Source organism: Mixophyes fleayi, chromosome 9 (genome assembly GCF_038048845.1).
Source record: "Mixophyes fleayi isolate aMixFle1 chromosome 9, aMixFle1.hap1, whole genome shotgun sequence".
In the NCBI taxonomy this organism is placed as follows: Eukaryota; Metazoa; Chordata; class Amphibia; order Anura; family Limnodynastidae; genus Mixophyes; species Mixophyes fleayi.
The window spans coordinates 34,126,065-34,144,211 of record NC_134410.1 but is presented as its reverse complement, the minus strand read 5'-3'; the positions used below and the strand labels follow the sequence as shown (position 1 = coordinate 34,144,211).

The 18,147-nt window shown below is 37.7% G+C and overlaps 1 protein-coding gene across 3 annotated transcripts in view; it reads left to right on the top strand.

Annotated features, from left to right (window-relative positions):
• The window catches only part of MBNL3 (muscleblind like splicing regulator 3), a 113,480-nt gene that overhangs the window by 19,430 nt on the left and 75,903 nt on the right, over window positions 1-18,147 (top strand). The gene's annotated exons all lie outside the window — the stretch shown is intronic.

The following is an 18,147-nucleotide window of genomic DNA, read 5'->3' as shown; positions in this document are numbered from 1 at the left end:
ATTATTATCATTTATTTGTTAGGCGCCACAATGTATCCGCAGCGCCGCACACAGTACTAACCGTAGACCATACAGGGTGAAACCATACAGAACAATGAACAAAAAGTACTAATACTTCAGAAACTCCGGCTAGTCATATGCAGTAAAGACGGAGCAGAAGAACAGGTATGGAGACAGGAGGGGAGGGGGCCCTGCTCATATGAGATTACATCCTAAGGGAGGGTATAAAGATAGATTTATAAATGATTATCTTACTCTGTTATTGTGAGAGTGACGGAATATAATTTTTTTTGTAATCCAATAAGAAATACTACTAATCTTGCCTATACCAGATGTATTTAAGAATATTTTACATCCTGAAAATGATCCAGAGATACAAGTATTGATTACTTTATTGGAATAGAGGAGTGCACTCTCTCTATAAGCACACAGATGCATACACACTTACGTATGAGTTAATATTTAACCATATAGATTTGTACACCATGCACATAAGTGAAATTGATGCACAACTTGTGTACATTAGGTCTATATAAATAAGCACAGTTGTACAGTATTAGTAGAACACGTGCACAGTGAGCCTGCTCAAAACCTATGTGAGAAATGCTACAGAAGAAAACTAGTAATATATAAATGGGTATATTGTAAATATACATACACATACTTAAAATAAAATCGACCATTGACTATGCAGGCAGCACAAGCTAAGAAGGGGTTAATGACGAGAATATCTGGAGGAGACTTTATTTTTTGCTGCCCTCCACAAGCAGACTGTGCAGAGGGAAGTGCAGCTATGTGATCTAGGGTGAGCGGAAACACTGCTCTGTGTGTGTGGTGCTTATTTGAAGGTTGCCTTTGAGGCCACAGCTGGGTGGCTGTTTCTCACTTCCTCTTTTCGCATTATAACAGCAGCATAAATATGACCCTTTTCAGGTGCACTTTAAGGCATTGTTGGCATCTGTAAGATTGGCATTTTAGGTGAACACACACAGTCTTGGGAAAAGTGCATAAAGAATTAATTTTGGTTTAATTTTTAGCCATATGGTTTTCATTTGTTAATCAGGAAGTCATTAAATGGAATGAATGAAAAAATTCATGATAGTGGATGAACGTGTTGGAAGAAGTGACAACACAGGGCACTGTGCTGAGATATAAATAATGCATAGAAATCGCTGGGGTGTTTTTACAACTGGATGAGGCTCATTTTGCACTTCTGGGTCAGGATTTGCACATGTTCGGCTCCCTGGTGATAATGTGCTTGTTTGTTTTGCTTTTGTGCTCCCATTGGGCCATGTGTTGGAAAAAATTGAAAAGTCATGTGAAAATACTTGTCTACTTACACGTTTGATTCTCCACCCTTCTTGAATTGAACATTTTTGTAATTTTCTCTTAATGAACAACTTCTTTAGCGTTATTAACAGGAGAAAACTGGCTTTTGTGCCGAAGCATTCTTAATTTAATGAACTGTCACAAACAACATCAGGAATTGACTTAAAAAGTGCTGAGTAGATGACAAGCTATCAAGGATAATTTTATGGATAGTCCTCAGTGACAATAATATTATGTAATCTATTAGGTAGAATATTATACATTTTAATTAAAATGAACCCACAGCTCTTATGCAGTACCTAACGATCAGAGAGAACAAAATAGGATAGGAGTTTTGATTTTAGTTTTTTGTTTGGTTTGTCTGTGGTTTTTTTTTTTGCTTAATTTTTGTTTTTAATTGATCAGTGTCCTAGAGTTGTTAATCTCTCTAAACATGAAAGCAACATAATGGTTGTATAGTACAATTGAGACATAGTTAGACATTTTTTAAGCTACATAACAAGTGAAATAGTTACATTTGTAGTTATAGAAGAGGCTGTTTGACATAATTATATAGCCCTGGTAAGTAATATTCAAGGTTCTATGACCACAATGAGAAATACAGGCACACACTTTCTCAGGCAGTACATACATAAAGTAGCATGAAAAGTATTGCAGCTTGCTGCTTTGTAAAACTGACGTTCTATCTCCTGAGTCGCTCTCAGCTGATAGGTCAGCCAGTGGAATGTGTTCTTTGCGTAATGTGTATAAGTGAAGTGAAAAATTATCTTTTTTCATAAAAGTATAACATTTTGCCACTTAGCAGGTGCTTGTAGTAATAGGGAGAATGTTGGTTTGGTGCAGACAAACAATTTGATGCACACTTCCCAATTAAAATTCACCTATCCCCTGCTTAACAAATGCTTCTTTTGCTGCCTAATGGAGGAAGCCATATTGTGGGCTGGACTATTGTTCATGAGAATGCAGCCAGCAGTTTACAAGTAGTCTCACTGGTTACATGTAAATAAGTTATCTTATGAATTCATGCTTCTTCTTCCACTTTGCAGCAGGAGGTTCATTTTGCAAACATGTTTTTGTAAAAATAAATGTAACTTTTGTATCAACAATTTTGTCAGCTGTTTTAAATGTGTGAGTTAAGAGCATGTGAGCGGACTATTGTGGAGGTTTTCAGGAAGTGAGCTGAGGAGGATACTGGCAGTTCTTAAGAGCTGCTGTCAGAGAGAACCTTTAACTGGTAAATATTTACAGTGAGTGTGATACAGTTTACTGGCAGTATTAGACCAATAAGTAAATAAATGTATCTTTTAAAAGAAAAACAAGCAATCATTATTAGTTATAATGGAATGATTTACATTATATGTAGTGTGTGTATGTGTGTGTGTGTATGTATATATAAATGTGTGTCTACACAAGTTGACCTTGAGCTTTTGATGTTATAACCAGTTTCGGACAATTGACAAAAAATCGTAGTGTGTGGGCTGAAAATGATCATGATCCCTTATAATGATCCTCTTGAAATTGAATGGATAATTATTATCGAGCTTGGTGAAAAATGCAATAGGAAGATGACTACTGTTATACTATGTGTCATGTTCCTACTGCACTAATATGCTATGATGGAATGAGAAGTGATTGATTTGGAGGGCTGAGCAGGTGGATCTTGTGGGAGAGTAGAACCTGAGGTACAGTCTATAACTGGGTCCCATTAAGAATGCCAACACCTCCCAATAACAGTGCTCGGATGGCTGATATTGGTGATGTCCATTCAGGAATAAAATTCCTGCAGGAGGATACTACCACTAGCAACCAAGGAAGTGACTACCGTTGTAAGGTTGTGACCAGGTATGTAGTGGAGGGTAGACAGGTATTGGGGGTAAGGGGTTTAATTATGAGGAGGCCAGATAGGGGTATCTATGGCCTGTACAGGGAATACTGAACAGTCTGTTGGGTGTTCAGGTTTGGCATATTGTTGATTGAGTTGATACATTGTTGGGATGACCCAATGATCTTGGTACACATTGGTATCAATGAAAAGGTAGAGTTAAATGGAGAGTCCTTTAAAACGTATTTCTGGGATTTAGGCTATCAGATTAAATCAAGGACATCTAAGGTATCATTTCTGAAATTCTAACCTTGCTATACCTAAAACAGTGGGAGTTTATGTGATATTAATAAGTTACTACAATTTTGGTGTATGTAGGAGGACTTTGGGTTCTTGGAGAAGTGGGCGGGTTGGGGGAATTAAGAGGACTCTGATAAGGGATTGAGGGTGGTGGGGCTAGAACAAGTGCTTAAAATTGAAGATGGCTGTACTTAAAATAAATTGTAAAATGCTAGAAGTCTTCCAAATAAGTTAGCTTAACTTGAATTATTAATGTTAGAGGAGAGTTATAGTAGAAATAACAGAAACTTGGCTGGATTTGATACACGAAGAGCATTGAATGTTAGGATCGTGAAGGGCAAGATGTTAGTCTATGTCCTGAAATCTTGTTTAAAACCTAAATCACAGGAGTAAAATTAAAACGTAGAGTCCTTATATGTAGATATGTGGTGAAAGATGTTAATTAAGTGTTGAATGGGATTAGTTACAAGTCAGCAAGTATAAAACCGTGTACAGGAAGTTGGTTATTGGTGCAATAGAATAGGCAGCGGTGGGTTCTTATTATGGTGGAACTTTACTGGCCAGATACTAATTAATATACTGAATGTAGCAATAAAGGGGACCTGACTGGTTGTTTTGAATCTTTTCCGATTTGGTTGCCGGTTACATTCGCGGTTTTGAGGTATTAAGTTTTACCCCTGTTGGAGACAATAATGGCTGCTTGTATACACTGTACTCATTTCAATTGTGTGTGTGTGTGTGTGTGTGTGTGTATGTGTGTGTGTGTGTATATATGTATATATATATATATATATATATATATATATATATATATATATATATATATATATATATATATATATATATATATATATTCGTTCCGTGCAGAGTATTCTTTTACTATACATTTTACTGAACACCTATAGAAACATAAAGTGACCAATATCTATTAGAGATTTATTTCACCTATACCTTACTTTCTGACCACTGGGATAAAAGTTGATTTTAGTCAGTCTGTAACAGGAAGTCCATGTCAAAGTAGTGGTATTGACAGATTCTGGTCTAGACAGTGTCAAGTATCTATATAATGTGGTGCCCTTAAGGCAGAGACTTGGAGAGGTCAGGTCTAGATCAAGGTTTAAACAGCTGATTCTAGCCAGCTGGTGCAGTAACAAATGTCACATCTCTTGTCTTAGCTGTAATGAACCTGATATGCATGGGTCAAATCTGATTAACCTTCCCCCTCCTATTTCCCTTTTGCAGAGGTAAGGTTATATCTCTAACAGTAATTGCAAAGAGCTGCCTGTTCCAGGCTTGGCTATATTTGTTAGGATTTTACATTCTGATACCTGAAAAAGTAGAACCTTCATTCTTAGGTACAATCATTGTCGATAACTCAGCCTATCGGTCGGTCAATTCTTGCATACACCACATACACGTTGTAACCGCTTCTTACAAGACCAACCGTCCTATATATGTCTGTTTGTTCTTTACAGTGTGACAGTTAATTCTGCATTTTGTGCAAAGTTTCTGTCCTGGCTTATTAAAAGCATGAAGTTGACACTTGCCATATTCTTTGGCCCACTTCAGTAACACAGCTCTTAAGCTTTTTTTCTGGCTCCATTTTTGTGCGACAAAGTATTGCAGCATGTTTTCTGAAATACTTCATAGTTTATTAGCTGTACCTTTTCATGATGGTAACAGACTGAGGATTCAGAAGCACTGGTTGCTTTTGAAACTTCAGTTCTCAGAATCAGAAGTTATTTTTCTTTATCTGTAAAGTGGTCCCAGCTATGTAATCCAGTGGTTTTTGAGTAGATCGTAATAGGGCAATCAATATTTAAGAGACTACCAAATGTGCACTTTGGAGGAGCAGCTGCCATGATTGACTTGACTATCTTTCTGTTCCTCTCTTTTCTTCTGGAAAGTTTCAGTTTTGAAAGGGAATCCCCTTCCCATCAGTTTCTGCTACGTTTCCTTTTCTGTATGGGAGGGTTATCCCATTGCCACATTTTTTGTTCACTTTTTGGGTATGTTTTTTAACCTAGCATGGTTTCTTGTGTAAAGTATGTATATGGTACAACAATAATCGACCGTCAACTTCACTATTTTTTCACTCCACTCTGAATATTATTTTTTTTTTAGGGGTAGTAATGTTTGCCTTTTGTAACGGACCTAAAAAAAATTGGGATAACTAATGTTGATTTAGCCTAGCGTTTTTAATTATGTTCCTATAGCTTGCATTTTTTCTGTAACTCAAAGCACAAGGCAAATGCTGTAATTTGGTTTGTATTTCTGGATTCAAGAGGAAAAGTTTCCTTAGAGGTCCAAATTTTATGGGCATTCTGTAATAAACACTTGTGATACTTCAAATAAACAGGAATAAATAAGCCGCGAGTAGTAAATAGTTTAATACACTGAAAAATCAATATGTCGGAAACTAATGGTCAGACAGTCGATATTAAGCAGAAATAGTTATTTGGACATCCTCTCAACTAAAAAAAAATTGTTACAAATCTGAGATGGGTGGTGGACATTTCATTTTTTTCGGGGACGGGGGGATTTGATGTGGAATGACCCATATATAGATTTTGTGGTGATATTTTTATTAAAAAATAAAATAAAAAAAATAAATTAAAATATATATGATTTTATTTATTTAAAAAAAAAAAAATCACCCCAAGGTATATGTGGTCATTATATATTATTCTATTTTCAGAAAAGTTCATACAAGAATAAAACCAAGTGTGGATTGTGCCTGTTTTGCATGATTACTATGTTGATCCTTGCTTATAGATGTCCTAATGTGACTTAGAATAGTTTTAGCACCAGAGTGTGACCACACACTGAAAACCATGATTGTTCTACTTGAAAAGGATGCAGTTAATTTCATCACTTAGACAAGTGGTTGTGATAATTGAAAGTTCTCTTTCAGCCTTCAATATCTCCACCCTAAACGTTAAGTAGTCTCATTTTCTTTTTTACTTATTTAGCATTGTTGAATAAATTCCTGTGCTGCGTTGTGAAGCATTACAATGCAGACAGTTGCAATGTATGAAAAAATGTAAGGTATGCACAGAAAGAATGCAGAGTTGGAACTATGACAACAGAGTATGGAATCTGGCAGTGCAAATATGGCTGTATCTGAGCACTTCTAATCCTTCCTAGAAGTTCCTCTATATTCATCGAAGACCCATAAATAATACTTCCCACTACTTCTGGTCTTTTATTTCTCCAGCTATAATATTTATATACCAAAATGTTGGGAACATGATAGATCTGGCAATTGGTGACAATTTTTTTTTTTTTTTTTCCTAACCAAAAATGCTGTGCCATATACTGCCAAGCATGATAGTTTTCTCCCAACAGGATGACTTGGCACTGAAGACTGGTTATACATTCAAGTTCTGGATTCCTCAAAGAACAGAATGTTAAGTTCCACAAACTTTGCTTGATTTTATTAGCTTGAAGTTGTACTGATCACATTTGGACATTTTTTTTTTCCTTGTGTGTTAAGAAGATATCCAGTTGAAAGAGAGAGAAAGAAAGATATTAGCTTTCTCCCCGTTGTAGTAATAGATTCCAGACTCAGCCACTATACAATTTGTCTTACACCTCTTTGTAAAGTAGATGACTTACAAAGAAGTAAGCTAAAACATTTTTGGGGAAGTTGGAATAGGCAAAAGAATCGCAGAGAGTATTAGGCTACGTGTTATTTGTCACATGAGATTAGATTTAGCACATTTTAGCTCTTGGTGAGGACTTGAGGACCCAGACATTAAAGAGCATGTATTTTTACCAGCAGGAATAAATACATGCATATAGTATTTATGCACTGTAGAACATGACCTCCTAATAGAACTTTGGGTCTCCTTATTTCCAATTTGAGTCCCAGCCCCCTTGTCTTTTAGATGATTTTAGTTGTTTTTTCTGTATTAGAAGAGTATGTACCAATAAAAATGGTTAGCACTTTCTTATAAAAGTTTTTTTGTAATAAGCTCAATGGTTGGACATCCATTTTTTAGTTTTGACTACAATATGAGAGTCAGGAAAACCACTTTCAAAATTACAGCTTCAAAATGCACTCTCCATCTGGATACAGTGGAGACGAGACGGCCACTGTACTGCACATGAAGCAGCTTTTCATTTGGATCATAAATATAATTAGTGACCAGAAACGCCAATTAAACAATTCTTGTCTAATTTTTTTGAGGCAATAGTTCATAGTGAACTAGTAGGTGAATTCTTGTGAATATTCACTTAGTCTACACTGGTTACATTTCAATAGATGCCCACCTCATCAGTTATTGTATTGTGTTTTCATGGAAGGCAGATTCTTCTGCCTTCGTATTGCCTTTTACAGCTCCACATTTTCCTGCTCTTTGCTTTTAACTGTGCAATGGTGTATGGTATACTATGGGAATTGGCAGAGATGAGATAGTGTGTTGTCTTCCAGGTGCTCGGGCTTGGCATATTGCGGATCGGGTGCACAGGTTGTTGGGAGGGGCTGGGAATAACCCAGCGGTTTTGGTGCATGTTGGCACCAATGACCGAGTTAGAGGAAGAAGGGGTGTCCTAAGAATGATTTCAGGGACATAGGTCGCAAACTTAAGGCAAGGACATCCAAGGTAGTATTTTCGGAAATACTACATGTGGGGTTTTGGATTCTTGGAGCACTGGGCTGATTTCTCAGTCAGTTGCCATCTTTATTGTCGAGATGGATTGCACCTGAATGAGGAGGGGGGCTGCTGTGCTAGGGGAGAGGATGGTTAGAATGTTGGAGGAGGTGGGCAAGCAAGTATTTATGGGATAGACATTGAAAGTTGTAAGGAGGAATTTAACAAGAGTCAAGGGGGTGGAGAGGGGGGGAAAGGGAACCATAGCCGATAAGGAGAGGCCATTTAAAAGCAAAAAGAAATAGCTAAGGGAGGCAATAGACTTAAGTGTATGCTTGCAAATTCAAGAAGCCCGACAGGTAAAATGGGGGAGTTAGAACTATTAGAAATAAATGAGCAGTATGATATTCTACCTCGTGGGATGATGCACATGACTGGGCAGTCTACTTGGAAGGCTATTCTCTCTTCAGGATGGATAGGTGTAAATAAAAGGGGAGGAGTAGTATGTCTTTATATTAAGCCACAATTAAAACCAAGTATTCAGGAAGTTATATATGAGAATATTGCTGATCATATAGAGGCATTGTGGGTGGAAATATCCAACGGAGGAAAAAGTTCAGAGAAGTTGCTGATTGGGATATGCTATAAACCGCCAGATATTAGTATGATTGAGGACGCCCAACTTCTATGGCAAATTGAAAAGGCTACACAACTAGGTCAGATTTTAAGTATGGGGGATTTTAATTATCAGGACATTGATTTGGAGTAGTTAAACTTGTGGTACAGCTAGGGGAAATAGGTTTCTTAGCACGCCAAAAGACCATTACATGTTCCAATTAGTAGAGGAACCAACTAGGAACCGGACTATACTGGATCTAGTATTAACAAATAATGTAGACGTAATATCAAGTTTTCAAGAAAGGGAACACTTGGGAAACAGTGATCATAATATGGTCTAATTTGAAATTTGTTTCCAGAAGCAACGGTATAAGGGATCAACTAGGACTTTAAACTTTAGAAAGGCAAATTTTAATATGCTAAAGGAGTCTATAAAGTGCATTGACTGGGACAAAGTTTTTAAAGGAAAAAATACAGAAGAAAAGTGGGCCAACTTTAAAATGTTGTTGGAAACATACATGTGTAAGTTCATTCCTATGGGAAATAAATGTAAAATAATGAAGTCTAAACAAATGTGGCTAAATAAAAAGGTAAGGGAAGAAATGCAAAGGAATTAGCATGCATTTAAATTGTTTAAGTCTGAAGGGCCAGAGGAGTCCTTCCGTAGGTGCAAGGAATGTAATAAAACAGTCAAAAAGGAAATTAGATTGGCTAAATTAGAAAATGAAAAGCAAGTTGCAAAAGAAAGTAAGACAACACCCCCAAAGTTTTTTAAGTATATAAATGGCAAAAGGATTAAAAAAAGATAATATAGGACCCCTAAGAAGTGAGGTGGGTGAATTGATAAATGATACTAAGGAAAAAGCAGAAGTATTAAACCCTTTTTTTCTTCAGTATTTACTAGAGAGGAACAAATGGTAGGAATAATACATAAAAAAGGAAATTAAACCATACTATAACTTAATATTTGGTTGTCAGAAGTAGAAGTCCAAAGGCGACTGAAGAATATTTAGATAAATAAAGCTCCAGGTCCAGATGCAATACAACCAAGGGTCCTTATTGAGCTAAACTCTGAAAATTAAGAATAGTGGTCTAGCTATTTCTGAGATTCAATCTCCTCAAGCTCAGTACCAAGGGATTGGCGAATAGCAGATGTGGTGCCTTTGTTTAAAAAGGGGACAAGATCACAACCAGGGAATTTTAGACCTGTAAACCAGACATCAATAGTGGGGAAACTACTGAAAGGTGTATTAAGGGATAGTATTCAGGATTACTTGGTGCGCAATAAGATTATTAGTGGGAATCAACATGGATTTGTGAGGGATAGGTCATGTCAAACTAATCTAATTCGTTTCCACGAGGAAGTTAGTGGGAACTTAGACCAGGGCAGCACAGTAGATGTGGTCTAATTAGATTTTGCAAAGGCCTTTGATACAGTGCCACACAAGAGGTTGTTTTACAAAATAAGGAAACTGGGTCTAGGAAGCAAAATTTGTACTTGGATTGAAAACTGGTTAGAGAATAGGGAACAAAGAGTTGTGATAAATGGAACATTTTCTAATTGGTCAAAAGTTTTAAGTGGAGTACCTCAAGGTACCGTGCTGGGGCCACTCCTTTTTAATATATTAATGACCTTGGTGATGGTTTAGAGAGTAAAGTTTCTATTTTTGCAGATGACACTAAACTCTGTAATGTAATAAAATCAGAGCAAGATGTAGCTTCTCTACAGAGGGACTTAAATAAACTGGAGGATTGGGCGGCCAAATGGAATATGAGGTTTAACTTAGATAAATGTAAGGTTATGCATTCAGGGATCAAAAACAAGAACACAATCTATAAATTAAATGGAATTAGTTTAGGAGAATCTATAATGGAAAAGGATTTTGGGAGTGCTTGTAGACAGTAGACTTAGCAATAGTACTCAATGTCGAGCAGCAGCTGCAAGGGCAAACAAAGTATTGGCATGCGTAAAAAGGGGTATAGATGCAAGGGAAGACGGTTCAATTTTGCCACTGTATAAATCGTTGGTAAGACCTCATCTTGAATATGCAGTACAGTTCTGGGCACCACTCTATAAAAAAGATCATTTGGAACTAGAAAGGGTTCATAGAAGGGCGACAAAATTGATAAAGGGTATGGAGTCTTTGAGTTATGAGGAAAGGTTAGCCAGTTTAGGCATGTTTACTTTAGAAAAGAGGCGTCTAAGAGGAGATATGATTGCTATATACAAATACATTAAGGGTTAATACAGAGAACATTCATGGGAACTTTTAACCCAAGGACTATACACAGGACACGCGGTCACCCCCTAAGGTTAGAGGAGAGGAAATTTCACAACCATCAAAGGAAGGGGTTCTTTACAGTAAGGGCAGTCAAGATATGGAATTCATTGCCAGGGATGGCAGATTCAATAGATATGTTTTAAAAAAAGGGTTAGATAGGAGAACGTCTATAAAGTGTTATACAGATGGTACTATGTGCCTTGCAAAATGTGGGCAGGGCAGTATTTACATTTCATCTTACCCTAGGTGAATTATCAGCACAGCCCATGAGTCTTGCAAAATTCTCCATGATTCTGATTGGTGTTGGCGAGGGTGCCTCCAAGAAGGCACATTCCTCCACATATGGTGGTCGTGCCCAAAATTATCAGGCTTCTGGGTTGAGATTAGAGGCCTGATTAGTGCAATTCTTCAGGTGGACATTCCCCTGGAACCCAATTTTTTTTCTACTCCCTCTGGGGGTTCCCTCGGCAACCCGACATCAGAACAAACTGATTAGGCACATTGTCTCGGCAGCTACTTGCCAAATAGCGGCAGACTGGCGTATGCAATCCCCTGTCTCCATGCAGTCCATAATTAATAGAGTCTGGCAGACTCAACGGATGGAGTATATGACCAGCATTATTCAAAACACTTCGAGAGCTTTCACCAAGGTTTGGGATCCATGGCTTGCCTTCTTTCAGGCGTGCCCACCCTTTATATAACCCACTTCTAATACCTCACTTTTTTCTTGGACTTCTCTTCTCTTACAGTGGATCTAGTCACCTCTTATCTATCTTCCTTTTCTCTCGCTCCTTTCTTTTTCTATACTCCCTCTTTCTCTCTCTCTCCCTTCTCATTAAAAACTTTGGGTCACTCCTTACTACTACTTTTATTGGTTCGTTTGACTAAGTGTTTTGCACGTTTTATGCTTATCATTGATTTGATCACTTTTTTGTTTATTTCTTTTAACTGTACTCCTTTTGTCAATCGTTTCTTATTGTTGTATTGACCTTGTAAAATAAAACTTTAAGAAAAAAAAAAAAAAAAGGGTTAGACAAATTTTTAGCGGAAAAGTGTATCCAGGGATACGACCGTTAATTAAAATGAAGGATAGTAGTGGATATAGGGTAAAAATAGGACTGCAATATTGGGTCTGGGGGGATTTTCACAATTGAAACAGATTGGCGGTTGCTTACTCTGGATCAATTTCAAATATAAGTGCAGGATCGCAGGAGATGCAAAATAGGTTAAACTTGATGGACTGGTGTCGTGTTTTTGTTTTTTTTTGTTTTTTGTTTTTTTTTCTTTCAACCTCACAAACTATGCTACTATATATTGGCTATGCGGTGGCATCTGAGCTAAATGGAGGTATATTGCCTATATGGTGACGTGAGGTTACATGGAGTTATGTTGGCTATGTGGTGGCATGTGAGGTACACTGGCTATGTGATGGCGTGTGAGGCTACATGGAGGCATATTGGCTATGAGGTGGCATGTAAGGCTAAATGGAGGTATCTTGGCTTTGTTGTGGCTTATGAATCTACGTGGAGGTATATAGATTATGTGGTGGCATATGAGACCACATGTCACCAAATAGGCTAAATGGAGTTATATGAGGTTACATGGAGGTATATTGACTTTGTGGGAGCATGTGAAACTCAATAAAGATATCTTGACTTTGTAATGGAATGTAAGGCTACATGGAGGAATCTCTCCATGTGGCTTATTGGCTGCATGGATGCATATAAATAGGCAATTTATGAATATTGGGTATATGTTTTTTGTTGGAGACTTGCTATTTCTGTGATAATACATTGCCAACTTCATTTTTCAGTGTGTGATGCACTACATATATGATTTTAGCTCTAACAGCATGTCCGTGTTAGCTTTTTTAGGGCTAATTTAACCAATTTAACTTTGTTAGTTATTATCTTTGGGCAGCATGGTGGCTAAGTGGTTAGCACTTCTGCCTCACAGCACTGGGGTCATGAGTTCAATTCCCGACCATGGCCTTATCTGTGTGGAGTTTGTATGTTCTCCCCGTGTTTGCGTGGGTTTTCTCCGGGTGCTCCGGTTTCCTCCCACACTCCAAAAACATACTGGTAGGTTAATTTATTCTCAATTAATCTAGTAGGTAAATTGGATGCTATCAAAATTGACCCTAGTCTCTCTCTCTCTCTGTGTTTGTATGTTAGGGAATTTAAACTAAGCTCCAATGGGGCAGGGACTGATGTGAATGAGTTCTCAGTACAGCGCTGCGGAATCTGTGGCGCTATATAAATAAATGGTGATGATGATGATCTTTGTGCTTTAAGGTTTAAGCTTTAATACATTTAGCTTTCCAACACTTGCGGTCAGGAATACAGCTAGGTTGCTTATTTAGTCCGGTTGCAGCTCAGATGCAGTTGATTTACCAAAACTTGGACATCCCTGTGGTGTCTCAAAAATACTAGAGACTTTTACAAATGCCTATGTGAATTTTTTCCGAGCTACCCCTCCCCCCTAGCTGGGGCCCTGAGGGCTGCAACAATGCAGCTGTTTGTTGTATTACAGAAATTGCAAAATATTTGAATTCACGAACTTGAGATTGATTATGGCTTGTGATTGGTCCACCTGCTCCCCCTCCCCCCTCCCTTCTTATTTTTTTGATTGGGCTGTAAGAGGATCGCATGAATAGGGGCATCTTGGTAAAATCTTTTACTTGATGGGAATTCTGCTTTTAAGGTTTGCTACGAGATCTTGAAGATATGTTTTGTATTAGAATGATTTAGTCTTCTCAATAAACAGATGTTGGATATGTAAGTCATGGCATTGTGACTGACATAAATGTTTACACAGGAACAGGTCACATTGGTATTTGTTGCATAGCGGTGCTGGAAATGCTTGTTTTACTACAATAAACATAAGGGCTTTGGGGCAGCCAGGTAATGAAGGAAAAGGATGTGGCTTGGGCTGTGCTGATAATTCACCTAGGGCGAGATGAAATGTAAATACTGCCCTGCCCACATTTAACTAAGGATTTGACATTTCCATAGCAACTTTTTGTAAACTGCTGAAGGGAATGTGCACTTAATAAAATGTGTGTTTTCTACAGTTAAAATGCAAAATTTAGTGGTCAGTGCCAATGTAGCTCTGTCAGGTCTGGATGCCCAGGCGAGACACGTCTACAAGATTGTTAGCAGTAGTCATCTTGATATTAATCATCATCATTGCTGGAGATTTGACTAAGAATGGCGTATGTAGCTGCATTTTGTGTTATTGAATTGGCCTGCATTGGTTTAATCGGTCAATCTTTCAATATTCTTATTAATTTAGTAACATTCTAAGGGGAATATTCAATTAGCATTTGTGGCCGCGATTAGGTGCGGCTGCACGGGGTCCCGGTACCGCAACATTGTGCGGTGCGCACAGAAATCTGCGATGTTCCGGTACCGTAATGACACTTTTGCTGCGCGTAATCACAGCCACGAATCCTAATTGAATACCCCCCAAGTATGCTTTATTTGAGCTTTTGACCATGTGCAGTACTAATGCCTAATGATCAAATTTCAACCTACTCACGAGGTCATCGATAATGTTTTCAAGTAAAGGTCCACTAACATCTCTAAATGATCTTTTGGATTATATGGCATTAGATAATTTATTTGGCACATGTGTGGTGACTTTTATAAGAGCTCAGTGAATAAAACTGCCTCAGAAATAAAATGTTGCATGTGAGGGCTCCTATAAAGCTGCATGGTGGTACAGTGGTTATCATTTGCTGCTCACAGCTCTGGGGTCATGAGTTCGATTCTAACCGGTGCCCTTTCTGTGTATGTAGATCCTAGTTTCTGTATGGTAGATCATTTTAGATTGTAAGCTCAATTGGGGCAGTAACTGATGTGAATAACTAAATATCCTCTGTATGGTGCTGTGTAATATGATTGGCGCTATATAATATCCTCATACGGTGCTGCGTAATTTGATTGGCGCTATGTAAATAAATGCTCCGTCTTAGCCCAAATTGGACTGAAATTGTTGAATTTCTGGCCACTGACAATAATAGATAAGTGTGTGTATTATTGAATTTCAATTGTTCCTGGCAAATGCTAAATGGGTCAGTTATAAATGATCAGATCTTAAGTGGACCGTTAGATTTAAGGACAATAACTTGGATCTGATTTGAAAGGGGTTGTAATGTAAAGTCTTAGTATATGGTGTGGAGAGTCATGGAAGTAGTAGGGTTGTACAATGTTTGGGTGGTGACAACGTGCATAAAAGATAAAATCTCTGCCGTGGTCACAAGCTTAAGAAGAGGAGAATGCTTCTCCATTGTCACATGAAAGCATTTAAGCTCTGAAAATACTGCAACATTATCGGAGCTGGTTCACTCTCGTGACTTGAAGGTGGGGCTTTCTCCTATTAAATTCATGCTCTCATTACACTGGAAAGTGCATCATTCAAGCTCCTGACTAGGAGTACAATTGTTATTTCTTTTTCTTTTCAAACATCCTCCCTTCCTGCACTAGTACTGTGGGGTTTCCATATCCTGAGAAGTTGTGGGGTCCAGGACATGTATTTTGATAATTGGGGTGATGGAAGCTGTTTTAATAATAATAAAGTACATTGGGTTCTTTGATTAACTGTGGAATAAATCATGATTTTTCTTATTAGTCCCTTTTTATTTTAAAAACTTGACCCATCCTTCGTAAAGCGCACAGCTAACATGTCCCGCAGTTGTGTAAAAGATCCACAATTCACAATCAAATACCGGCTGGGGACAGGGTGTTTAATACATAGCTTTCAAACATGTAATTTTAAATAGAAAATGAGCAGGGAAATCATTATAATGTGCATCTGACTTTGATGTGAGTTATGAGGACGGAACAGGAAGTTCTAGAATACCTTCTCAAATATATTTAGTTAATGAAACTGACATCTCCCTCATAAATGCCCCCAGGTGAGGGAGGGATACATATAGCATTAGTACTGTCTGGATATCACTAGAACAACTAAATCTAATTCTGCTTTTGTTTAATTTCATGATTGTTAGAAGTCAGTACATGTAAATGCAGCCACTATACAGTAAGTAACTTTTATGTTCACAATATGTGGTGGCATACCAGGGGATTGTAGAGAGTTAAGGCATTATACATTATAGAATACCAACTGAACATCGTCACATGTTGTATCCATTGAATATATTGTTTCTTTCCGGTGTAAGTCTTGGATAAGAAGTTTGTAAATTTTATTGGAGCTTTCACTGGCAAATGGATCTTTCACATAACTGTGTTGGGTTTAGATAAGACATTGTCTATGTCATAATAAATGGCATTTATGAGGTCACTGAGATCATATATAATGGTACCAATATGAGGAAGAGATTGTCATTGTCAAGTTTTGTTACCATTTACTGTATGAGAGGGTAGTTGACAACAGTAGCTAGGGAAGCATTTTGTTGTAACTCTTCCAGCATATTTTTTGTTCGATGTAAAGATGGGAATTTGAGGCATGCCTTGACCTGGTCCACATAGGTTCCTTTGGGAATGATGGCCATAAATCACCAGATAGTAAAACTGTTGTTCTCTTTGTGACGCCAGTCTTTTATTGTTGCGCTAAGTGCTTTTTTGTATAGTTCACATACACATTGTTGTAGGTGTATTTTGTGTAATATTATTTAGTGGTTACTCTTTCAGTGAAATTAACTGGTAAATTAAACATGATGGTCCTGATGGTGAGTTGGTCACAAAAATGGGCATAATTTCTGCAAAAAAAAAAGCCACCCATATGCTCATTGCGCATTTATGCCCATATGCTGAGTCATAGGCATATCAAGATGTGTCCAGCTTTGCAGATGTGCCAGGTTTACGTCAGGCATACATACATACATACATACATACATACACCCACATAATCATAAACACAACTAGGACATAAGAGCAAGAAAAGGTTTTTTTCAAACATTTGAAAATGAAAAACACATTAGGCTTGATATAGTGCAGCAGATGTAATACTCCTTCTTGCGTACGAATGAAAGTAGCAAAAAAATATTTTTAAAATACACATACAAAATCTTATAATCATCTGTTTAAAATTAAAATCAGCCAATCAAAAAAGAGGCTAGCTAGTACTGGCAAAGGTCACATGCATATATGTGTGTCTATGCTGGTCTGCATTTGCACCCTTACTGTACTATGCTCATTGCCCCGTTTTGTATTGCAGTCCCACTGAGTCATACTCTGTGTGTGTGTGTGTGTGTGTGGGTTTTTTTTTGTTTTTTGTTTTTTTACCATGGGGCTTTCACCCAATGATAAATGTGCCCTATGGTCTTGTTGTTGTGCTTGAATTCTAAGTAGTATATCACTAGTCATTGAACTTGTGTTCAGGATGGTGTGGACAATCTGTGTGTCTAAGGTATTGTTGGCCATAGAGTGGAAGATTTTATGAAAGCCTTTCAGGTATTTACCATCAATGTTTGAGTTTGTATTGTAGTTACCGGAGATGGCCTAATACATCTTCTGACGTGGCATTTTTAAAACTGTTCAGTAGTTTTAAATGTTTAGATAAAGGCCATATTTCAATGGGAGTCAGTGACCGTAGTTTCCTTTAATCTGTTATGCAAATGATTATCCTCTTAATAAGGGGCACAATGATGAGATGTGCAATGGAGTGTGTATATTTATAGTGAGGGATAACCTCACCCGTATTAACCAATCAAAGGGGTATTCTCGTTAGCTCAGAATCAAAGTATGTAATGCCATAGTATAGATTGGAAAGCAGTGCTGTATTACATCTACCACCATATGTGTATATTCACTGTATACTGTAAGATGGATGAAACTAATTGTATACTTAGGCATACATTTTATTAAAAATAAAAGCCTACAAAGCCATGTACTTGCCACCCTGACTCAGACCACTACCAAAACTATCATCCACTTTTTCGTTATCTCCTGCCTTACTGCTGCAACCTTCTCCTCTCACTTGTCTCTCCCCACTTCAGTCCGTCCTCCACACTGCAGCGAAACTGACTTTATCACTTTGCTTCTGCCTCCGCACTCTGCCAATCTCTACACTGGCTCCCGTTTCTCAGTTCAAACTCCTCACCCTCACTTACAAAGCCCTCACTCCTCCAATCCCTGCAGTATGTTGGCCGAACTATTAGGAAACTCCACACACGCATCAGTGAACACCAAAGAAATCTAAAAAATGGCTTTGACAAGCATAGTGTGCCCGAACATTT